The sequence below is a fragment of the Lissotriton vulgaris genome, unplaced genomic scaffold (assembly GCF_964263255.1).
Source record: "Lissotriton vulgaris unplaced genomic scaffold, aLisVul1.2 SCAFFOLD_2003, whole genome shotgun sequence".
In the NCBI taxonomy this organism is placed as follows: domain Eukaryota; kingdom Metazoa; phylum Chordata; class Amphibia; order Caudata; family Salamandridae; genus Lissotriton; species Lissotriton vulgaris.
The window spans coordinates 324,490-335,987 of NW_028242383.1; positions in this window are offsets into that span (position 1 = coordinate 324,490).

An 11,498-nucleotide genomic window follows, 5' to 3' on the forward strand; every position below is an offset into this window, starting at 1 on the left:
TTGTACATCTCGTGTAATCACATAATAAAAAGAGCATATTCAGTGCAAGCATTCAGAGAAGTGCATCACTTCCTATCCGTTTGTGTCCAGCTGCGTAATCCAGCGAGAGTGTGAGATCATGAACACGTCATTCGTACGCGCAATTGGACATCCGCTTTCGCGAACAGGATACACGCATCGCGAGCGGGCTGGACAAGTGAAACAAGATGACCGTGACCACATGGGTAAGTTGGCAAGATATTTCCCCCGAGTATGCAAACAGCGTCCCCGAACAGGAAAAACGCATCGCAAACGGGTGGAACAAGCAATTCCATGTGCTCACGGAATTCTGTGGAGCTGGAGGATATTTTTTACCGTTTCGCTGAACTTTACATAACGCAACTACGCAATTTCGCCCACCCCTACTGTATGCCACTCCACCATACGCCCTCCACTCTACACCATTCCACTGTAAGCAACTCTACTGTAAGCCTCTCCACTCTATGCTAAATCACTGTACATCCCCATACTCTACGCCACTCCACTGTATGCAATTCCGCTCTGCTATTACATTCTACTCCACTCCACTGTAGCAGCTCCACTCTACACTATTCAGTATATGCCACTCCACTCTACACCATTCCAATATATGCAACTCCACTGTATGCTTTTCCACTCTTCCCTATTCCACTATAAGCACTTCATGCCAGTCCACTGTACACCACTCCACTGTACACCACTCCACTCTCCAATATTCCGCTCTTTGCAACTCCACTGTGAGACACTCAATTTTATGCTAATTCACTATATACTACTCCGTTCTATGCCACTTCACTCTGTGTCACTCCACTATTCGCCACTCCACTTTACGCTCATCCACTGTACACCGACTCCACTCTATGCTACTCCACACCACTTTAATGTTTGCTATTACACTCTACACCACTCCATAAAACAAAACTCTGGTCTACGCCACTCCATCGTATGCTACTTCACTCTACACTATTCCACTATATGCAACTGAGGGACCATTCCTCTCTACACTATTTCACTCCACTGTACACCACTCCATTCTATGCTACTACACTATATGCCATTCCACTGTATACCACTCCACTCTATGCCACTCCACTCTTTGATATTCCATTGTATGCCACTCCACTCTACACTATTCCACTGTATGTCACCACTCTCTACACCACTCCAGTCTACACTATTCCACTGTACCCCGCTCCAGTCTATACCACTCCACTGAACCTGACCCCACTGTATGCCACTCCACTCCACACTGCGCTACTCAACTCTACGCTATTATTTTCTATGTAGCTCAATTGTACGCAACTCCACTCTACACAATTCCACTCCACTCCACTCTACGCCACTCCACTCTATGCAATTCCACTATATGCAACTCCACTGTATGGTACTCCGTTCTATGCCACTCCAGTGTTTGCCACTCAACTCTACACCAATCATTTCTATGCTTTTTCACTGTACATAACTCCACTTTATACCACTCCTCTGTTTGCTATTCCACACTGCTCTAATCCACTGTAGCCCACTTCATTGTACACCACTCCGCTGTACATTACTCCACTCTTCAATATTCCGCTATATGCAACTCCCTTCTATGCCACTCCATTTTACGCTATGCCACTGTATGCCACTCCATTCTACACCACTCTACTCTACACTATTCCACTGTATGCAACTCCACTCTATGCCACTCCACTCTATGCTATTCCACTCTACCCTAATCCACTGTAGGCCATGTCATGCCAATCTACTTTACACCACTCTACTGTACACTACTGCATCCTCTGATATTCCACTCTACACCACACCACACCACTGTACGTCACTCCACTTTATGCTAGTCCACTGTATGCCACTGCATTCTATGCTATTCCACTGGACGTCACTCCACTTTATACTAGCCCCCTTTATGTCACTTGTCTGTATGCTATTCCACTCTACCCCTGCCACGTGGCCCATAGGGACATGAGCACGTCGCAGCCTGCCTGCTACTTTGCGCACGTTACAAGCATGGATTTATTTTTTGCAATATTTTCGATGGCTGCTTTCACTTGAGAACTCATTGTTGTGTTTGCTTTCTGCATGTTCCTGGGATCTTGACTGAACTTTATGTGAAAGGTCCAACAACAATGCCCCTTGCTATTTTGTTCTGGACTGACCTTAGCCCTTAGACAAAACATACAGATTCAGATGTTGTTTGGAAAAATGTACTTGGGTTTTATTAGAATACACGAATAGGTAGTACACACTTGGAGAGGGACCTTTCCAGAGAGAAGAGCGAGACAGCACCTATGATGTAGATCTACCACCTATAGGCTAAGGTATGGGGTCTGCTGACAGAGCCCAGAGTTCTTCTATTATATATTAATACTTCCTCTTGGCAAAACGAGGGAGGTTAGGCACTGTAGTCTTTTCTCCATTGTCTTTCTATGATGACATCTTTCTTCAAGATAAATGTACTAGCTGCTATGCTGACTGTATTTGTATTACGCATTTTCCTGCTTGTCGTGGCACGTATACTGCATGTTAGGACACATTAGTTGAAATAAATATTTTAAAATCTTTCTTGTCTCTGTCAGATCTTAGGGCCCAATGTAGGTAAAAGTCATTTACCGAATTTAAAATACCGATTTTTACCGAATCGGTATTCTGAAATCGGAAAATGAGATGTAGAGAAAAAAAATCGTAAAATACCAATTCGGAAACAATCGGTATCATGTTTCGATACTTACCGATTCGGTATTCACCTAATCGGTAGATACCGGATCGGTAATGGCAATACAACCCTATGGGCCAAAAGGCCCATAGGAATGCATTGTAAATACCGAATCAGTATTTACCGATTCGGCAAATACCGATTCGGTAAATACGGAATCGGTAAATACGGAATCGGTAAATACGGAATCGGCAAGCAAGTAAAAGTGAAACTAATGAAAACAGCCAATGAGGTGGAACCACCCTCCCCCACCCTAGCAGGGAGTGGCTACCCAGGCAGGTGCAACTCATAAGAACTTTCTGGAGAGGCAGCCAGAGCTGAGCAGTAAGAGTGGGCAGCAGAGAGAGTGGTAGCTGATTTGTGAACACAGTGGAAAGGGCAAGCAGCTCTGAGAGCCAGAAGAGTGAGAGAAAGTGCAAGTTCAAGTTCAGTAGCATGGAGCTGCAAGTATTGGTGGAGGAGGTGGTGAGGTTCCACAGGCAGCTGTTTGGGAGGCTGTCCCTCACAGTCGCTGAGTCCACCAAGAGGAAACTGTGGAGTGCCATCAATGAGTAGGGTAAATGCAGTTGGTGTGACCCCCAGGAGCCTGGAGGACCTCAAGAAGAGGTTTTATGAGATCCGGAGCCTTACCAAGAGGAAATTGGCGGAGCTCCACAAGCAGGCAGGTCTGACCGGTGGAGGCAGGAACCCCGCGCCCCCCCTCACTTAACTGGAGGAACTGGTGTCCACAACGATCGAGACCGAGAGTGTGGTGGGAGTTGGGGACATGGACAGCTCAGCCAGAGCTACAGCAAAAGGTAAGAAGCATGCGCAGCATGACACACCCTACCAGACACCTCCCCTTTAGCCTCAATGTGCAGCCAAACCCCAGTACAGTACTGCTAGCAACATACATGAGCAATGCATCATGGGAAATGTAGTCAGCTAATGTAGTAACAAATGTAATTTGCACTCAGTTCACAAATGCTTCTTTATACCTAGGGGCGCCATCAGGCAGTGGAGCTGATAGGGAGAACAGGAGGGGACCCATAAACCGAGTTGGGATGGGTGTACTGTATAAACAAAAACAATTCCCAACAGGTATTATTAAGAGACAATTTCAAATGTGCATGCCTGAAGGCATTACTGAGAACAGAAAACAAGGAGTCAAAAAGAATTTTAGAGGAACGGTGGTATTATTTACCAAGGACAAGGGTATTCAACATATGTTTACAGTTTTCAACAGCACTGTAAAGATTAGATCTTATGACAACCCAGTGGCACTTGGTGCAAGGTGCTATATACAGTTTCAGTGAAGTGAAGTGCAAGTGCTTAAAAACAGTATTGGTGGCGCATAGATGTTGATATATACATCAATTGCAGCTTCAATTAAAATCGACAAGTTACAATCACTTGAGACAATTATTTTCTTGAAGAAAGCTGAAAGTGTCATATGCGTCATTTGATTCACGCTGTGTGGTCGACGGCGTTTCGATCCCCTTGATTCGGGATCGTCATCAGGACGGGGTTGTTCTTAGTGAATACAGTGCTGTGGACAAGGAAGGATAATGATGAGGGTGGAAGGCGGGAACGGGCCGGCGTGGTTGGGATGAGGATGGGGAGTGCGGGGGTGAGGGTGCACTCGGGGCGGCTAAGGGGCAAGGGATAAGGTGTTTAGGGTGAAGTGAGGGTGGTGATGGCCGCAGAAGATAGGGTGATATTAGGGGTGCCTAATGTGAAGAGTAGGTCTGTTAATTTGTGTGGGGTCGTGTACCACAAGACAAGGGGAAATAACTTACAAAAAACCATACAAGGATGTGTGGTTTGCAGCTTACGAATTCAATGCGTGCTGGTCACTGAAAGGAAAACGGCATGTGTTAGGTACAAGACGCTAGGGTCATAGGTAGGTACCGAACACGCAAGGGGGGTATCAGTACCTGGTGGCGTCTTGTCCTGGGACTACTCACGAGTTAGGGCAGCTCCTGGAGAGGAAGACAAGGGGTGCGTGGTCGATCGGGAGAAGAAATGCCCAAGATCGAACTGGAAGGGCGCGTTTAGGCGTGTGGCCAGGAGGCCGACGGCGAGACTCTTACCTTAGAGGAGGAGGGGCACAGAGGGCGATCGCTCATCTGGCGTGGCTGTGTTGCACTTAATGCAGCGGCAGACAGCGTCCTCTCTGTGTCAGGAGATTATATCAGTGACCGCGCGGGAAGGGGGCGGGGTCGGGGGCGTCTGTCTGGGGGCGGGATCTGCGGGTGAATTCCGAGGTGGCGCAGAGTGATTGGTGGGAGTGAGGGCGGGGGGCAGGGAGTGGGTGGGGCGGAGAAAGGTTACCCGGGCAACTAGAGTAATCAGGAAGTTACAGAGCCCGAGTCGGCGCATTGGGAAATGCGCTTTGGACAGGTCCCGGGGGCGGGAACCAAGGGCATGTTTAGGAGAAACAGTGCCAAGAGAACTTAGTACATGGGATGTAAAGTGATGTATACATGACAGAATCAGAAAAATAATAATACTACTACAACACATTACACAATGGTAGAGGTGGCTGGCGGCAGAACAATTAAAAGCTGTTAATTAACATCGATTCGGTCAGGGTATGAAACCGGACAGTTAGTTACATAAAGAGATAGGGGTGGGCGTCAGTTTAATCAAGGGGACCAGGGAGGGGGAGCAGGAGGGGGAGCAGGGAAACAGGACAGCTCATATGGTAAAGGTACGCTTCTCATTTTATCTTAAGCCATATGTGTTTACAGGGTGCGTGGTAGAAGAGGCAGTGGAGCAGCAGCTCCACAAGCAACAGCTCCAGCAACAGCGGACAGTGCGCTGGCAGGGCCAAGCAGCATGGTTCCTTCGCAGGAGGAGGAGGAGGACAGCAGTGCCATGGCCAATGAGGATGACCCAGGACATGCCCTCTCATTTCCACACTCCCTCCTACTGTCACAATCTCCCCCATTGCAGTTCTCACCAGAGAACTCACCCACACGGTCCCAGCCAGCACCTGCCACATCTCCTGCCAGGAGGATTATTGTGACCCCATTGACCATCATGGAGGGATCTGCGGGTCAGGCACCAGCACCCACACCTGCGACACCTGTGGCACAGCAGGCCACCCAGCAGGGCAGCACCAATCGCCGCCGCCCACGCACTTCCAGCAGTGCTTTTCCAGCACGGGAGGGCACCGTCTTCCAAGGGCTTGAGGGGAGCATGGTGCAAATCCAGCGGATGCAGGCCAAGTCCATCCTGGCTTGCCAGCGCAATTGCAGGAACACAACCTGCAGATGGTGGAAATGTCAAAGGGATTTGTTGATTTTGTGGCAGTAACAGGGAAATTGCAACAGGACTGGGTCGCGTGACAACTGCCATAACACAGCTGTGTGCCAAGATGGAGGAGAATGAGCACACTAGGCGCAGGGATGCCCATGTACAAAACCGGGCAATCAACCGGCTTGCCGCAGCAACGGCCCTTCTATGCTGCCGAGGGGCAAATATGGAAGACTGCCTCACTCAAAACACTGCGGAGGTGACCGGGGGCATGGCCCGCATCACCACTGCCATGGAGGCCCTCATCATTTCCAACACAGTGGTGAATCCTGCCCTGGACGTGGCCGAGATTGGGGACAGCAGCAGCCGCAGCAGCCCGGCCAGCGCTGTGTCCGAGCCGCGCTGGAGCACCAGGCGCTCCGCTGAGGCAGCCGGACATGCAGAAGGGGGGGAGCCACATCCCATTGGTTTAGCAAAGCGCAGCAGGAAATGACACTGCCAGTGTGGGTGAGGCAACCAGGCCCATTTCCATTCCCCACCTTTTCTGTAATTATTTCATTTGTTGCACATCAGTGCTGTAACGTTGTGCCAACATTATACATTTTTTTCACATCCATAACCTGTCTGTGCATCTGTACTCACTCAGAAATAGTTTTCTGTTATCTCCTTACATCTGTATCTGCCATCACTTGGTGTAGACACCCCAGCAGGTTGTGTTTGTGGCACAGCAACGTCGTCGTCATGGTCCTCGTAGTCTGACAACTCCACCTCAGTGCCCTTCTTCACCGCAAGGTTGTGCAACATTGCACAGACAGCTATGATCTTGCAGCAGGTGATGGGGGAATACTGCCTTGCACCTCCACTCTTGTGCAAGCATCTGAACCTGCTTTTCCAGATGCCAAAGGTCCGTTCTACTGCATTCCTTGTGCTTTTGTGGGCCCGGTTATACCTCCTTTGGCTGGGTGTAGAGGGGTTGAGGTAGGGGGTGAGTATGAATGAGCGGAGGGCATATGCACTGTCGCCTAGAAGGAAAAGGGGTAACATTACTCACATGCATACATGTACTTCACAGTGCTACATTTTGTTATGGGGGTCTGATGATGTGTCTCATCTAGGAGGTATCCTTCACCAAATTCCCCAGCCGTCAGCCGTGCATAGATGCTGCTGTTTTGGAAAATGTAGGAGTCGTGGGTACTCCCTGGGAATTTTGCAACCAGGTCTGTGATGGTGCACTTAGCATTGCAAATCACCTGCACATTGATGGTGTGCGCAGACTTCCTATTGCGGTATATGTATTCTGTGTCAGCAGGGGGGCAAATCGGAATGTGCGTGCCATCAATGCAGCCGATGATGTGGGGAAATTGTGCCATCTGGTAAAAGTCTGCTTTTGTTTGTACCAGTTCCGCATGGGTTGCAGGGAAAGAAATGTATTGGTCCATCCTCTGTATCATGGCGTCAAGGAATTTGTTGAAAAACCTTGACAGGCTGCTCTGGGTCACCCCTCCTACCGCAGCAACTGCACTTTGATAGCTGCCAGACGCAAGCAGGTGTAGGATGCATAGCACCTGCACGTGTGTTGGGATGGCATGTGCCCTTGGGGTGGGGTGGTCCAACAGTGGTTTTAGGTCCCTGATGAGCTCCAGAATGGTGTCTGAGTCCAGTCTGTACCTCTGTAGGATCTCTGCCTCTGTGAGCATGAACAGGGTGATCCTCTGTCTGTAGACCTGCTCCTCTCTTTGTCATTCCCTCTCTCCTTCCTGCTGTAGCCGTAGCCACCTTGCAATGACATAAAATGCAGCTATCCTGCAAGTTGCATTGCATTTTGGGTCTCATTTTATAGGTTGCAGTTGGTTACCACCTGATTCCAATCCATGGTAAATACCGATTTTGAAATGCCGATTTTGAGGCAAAATCGGTATTTCTGTGCTTCCCTACATCTCTATCAGAGTTTCGGCCTGTCCGAATCGGTAATTTACCGATTCGGTAACTCTACCGAATCGGTAGATGGTCCGATTCGGACTATTTACAGATTCGGAAACTCTACCGATTTGGTAAATGGTTCGATTTGGTATATTTACCGATTCGGTATGTTAGCGATTCGTTTATTTACCGATTCGGTGTATTTCCGATTCGGTTTTTTACCGATTCGGTATCTATACCGATTCGGTAAAAAGACCGATTCCGCCGGATTTCAGGCTCCTACATCCCGATGGCTGGATACCGCTCGGTAAGGGCCGAAAATCAGTATTTTCGGCCGTTACCGATCGGTATTGGGCCACCTACATCGGGCCCTTAGTGTGGACAAGTACAAGGGTGTGAGTGAAAGGGTGTCTTGTTACCGCGATTCCCGAGAGATCTGGGAGTGTTGTGTTCTGGGGTGTCTAATCATTTGTTTCTCTGTGAGTGAGTAGGAGAGCAAGTGAGACCCTATAGCTAGTCGGTACTGGGCTTGTGGGCACTAAGGTGGTAGGAAGACCCAGTCCCTATACACCAAGGTCCCATTCCTGTACATAGTTCTGTATTTGTGCAGAATCCCTTCAACACCCCAATCTATTGTATGCCTCTACAGTCTAGGACACTCTACGGACCTCTACTGTATGCAACTACACTCTATGCTATTTCACAATTTGCAATTCAACTCTACGCTATTCCATTCCACTCGACTCCATAGACATTTTATCCCAATCTACACCACATTATGACTCTCCACTCTATGCATCTACACTCTACAACATTCTACTTTACTTTATACAAGTCCTCTCTACAACACTCTGCTACACTGTATGGCACTCTATGACACTGTACCACACTCTAAGACTCTACCCTCCACTGTACAACACTCTACTCCACTTTTTGCCATGCTACAGCACTCTTACTCAACTTTATCCCACTGTACGACTCTACTCCACTCTAAAACACACCACGCAGTACCGTCTAGGCCACTTCAATGCACTTTACTCCACTTGTCTCTATGACATACTACATACTAGTACACTCTACCAAACTGTACTGCCCTACTCCACTGTTTGGCACTCCACTCTATGCCAATTAGTGCCATTGGACTTTAGAGCCCTCTATCCCACTGCACTCTCCCACACTCTCTGACACTATAATGAACTCCAATCTATGACACTTTCAAACACTCTAGGACACGCCAGTCCACTCTACACTACTCTTCTATATGCTATTCCACTTTATGACACTCCACACTATGCCACTTAACTCTACACCTCTCAACTCTAAGGCACTGCACTCGATGCCACTCCATTCTACGCTACTCCTCTCTATGTCACTGTACTCTACCCAACTTTACTCCATGCCACTCCACTGTACTTCGCTTTACAACAATCTACTCCACTAAACGACACTCTATGCCCCTCCACTTTACCATACATACTTTTCTCTATAGCACTCCACTAAACAACTGTGTACTCCAGTGTATGCTACTCTAGTTTATTTTATACTATGGTACAACACTCTACTCCACTCTATATCACTCTACACACCTCCCTTTATACTACTCCATCCCATAATACTACACTCTACTCTATAAAATACTACTCCACTCTACTCTAGTACTTCACTCCACTCTACTATACTCTGTGCCACTCAACTGCACAAGAATGCCTGCCGCTCCACTGTACACACTCTACTCCATGCCCCTCCACTGTAGAACACTCAAATCTACTCTATGGCACTCCACTGTACTCTACTGTATGACGCTTTCCAACACTCTACGACATGCCAGTCCACTTCACTGTATGACACATCATTCCATTGTATGAAACGCCAAGCCATTATACTTCACTGCATGCCACTCTACTCAACACTCCAGCCTATTATACTTTATTACACTCTATTCTATGTAACAAGACTCAACTTCACTCTAGTCTATTGTTTAATACCTTACCTCACTCAATGACACTGTTCAACACTCCACTCTGCGCCGCTCCACTTAACGACACTCCTCCGCTGTATAGGACTCCACTCTATAAAACTCTACTACACTCTGAGTCACTCTATGACACTCTACTTCACTCTGTCCCCGTACACTCCACTTTACAACTCTGTACTCCACTCTATGCCCATACACTCTACTGTACAACAATCTACTCTTTGAGACCTTCCAATAGTCTAAGATACAGCATTCCACTCTGCTGTACAAGACGCCATGCTAGATTATGACACATTACTTGATTCTATGCAACATCACTCCACTCTACTCCACTCCATGCCTCTCTACTCTGTGACAAGCAAATCCACTCTATTATACTACATTCCACACTACGTAACACAATTCCACTTGACTCCCCTCCAGTCTGCTCGACTGCACAACACTTTACCTCACTCTCTGCCACTGGGGAGCAATCCACTCTACACCACTCCACTTTACAATACCCTAATTTACTCTATGCAACTCTACTCTTTAAGGCTCTACTACACTGTATGGCACGCTATGACATTCTATTCCAATCTATACCCATCCACTGTATGCCACTATACAACACTGCATGATACCATAGGGCACGCGACTACACTCCTCTCTATGACAGACCACCCTACTATAACACAGCACTCCACTGTGCAACACTCTCCTCTACTGTACGACACAGTACCACAGTTCACTGTATGATGCACTATTCTACCACACTCCACTATATGAAACTACAGTGAACAAGACTTTTCACTGCTCTACTATACTCCACAACTATATGACACTGATCTCCACTGAACTCCACTCTATGCAATTAAATTGCACATCACTGTATTATACTCTATATCACTGTATAACACTCTGCTCGATGATACTCAATGACACTGAACTCCAAAACACTGCAGTCTACGGCACTCCACTGTACGGTACTCACCTGTACAGTACGACACGCTCCCCCACAATACAACACACCAATCCACTATCAGGCACACTACGTTACTACGCTGTATAACACTGAACGCCACAGTATGCTAACACACTCCAATCTATTTCATTGTACAACACTACACTCTACAACACTAGACTATAACACTGTCATTCACTATACTCTATGACACTACACTTTGATACACAAGTTTTTAAAAAAAAATAAAAACCATTTAAATTAAATGACAAAAAAAACAAAGGTTAAGGCTAAGTTACAGTCAGGAAAACTTTATATATTCTTTCTATACAAACCCAACTTAAACTATATAAAATTATAATTTCTAATTTATAGTCATAACTTAAATTTAAAATTTATGCACCACCTTCAAATTACTGTGAGTCACGATCTTCCATACACATTGTTGTCGCCTCACCCGTCATAATACATTAACAATAGCTCACCCCTTTACCATGTACTATGTTCTCACAAATCATCTCAGTTAAGAAGTCATAAGTGTGGTTATCAATGATATGGTTTCACATGCTATAAGTCTTGTAATATGCAAAGGTATAACCAGTGTATGGAGAAGCTCTCATTATAGTCAATGTAGTGTATGGAGGTGTGCGTCGCATTGTAATTTGAAGGTGGTGCAAATTTGCATAGTT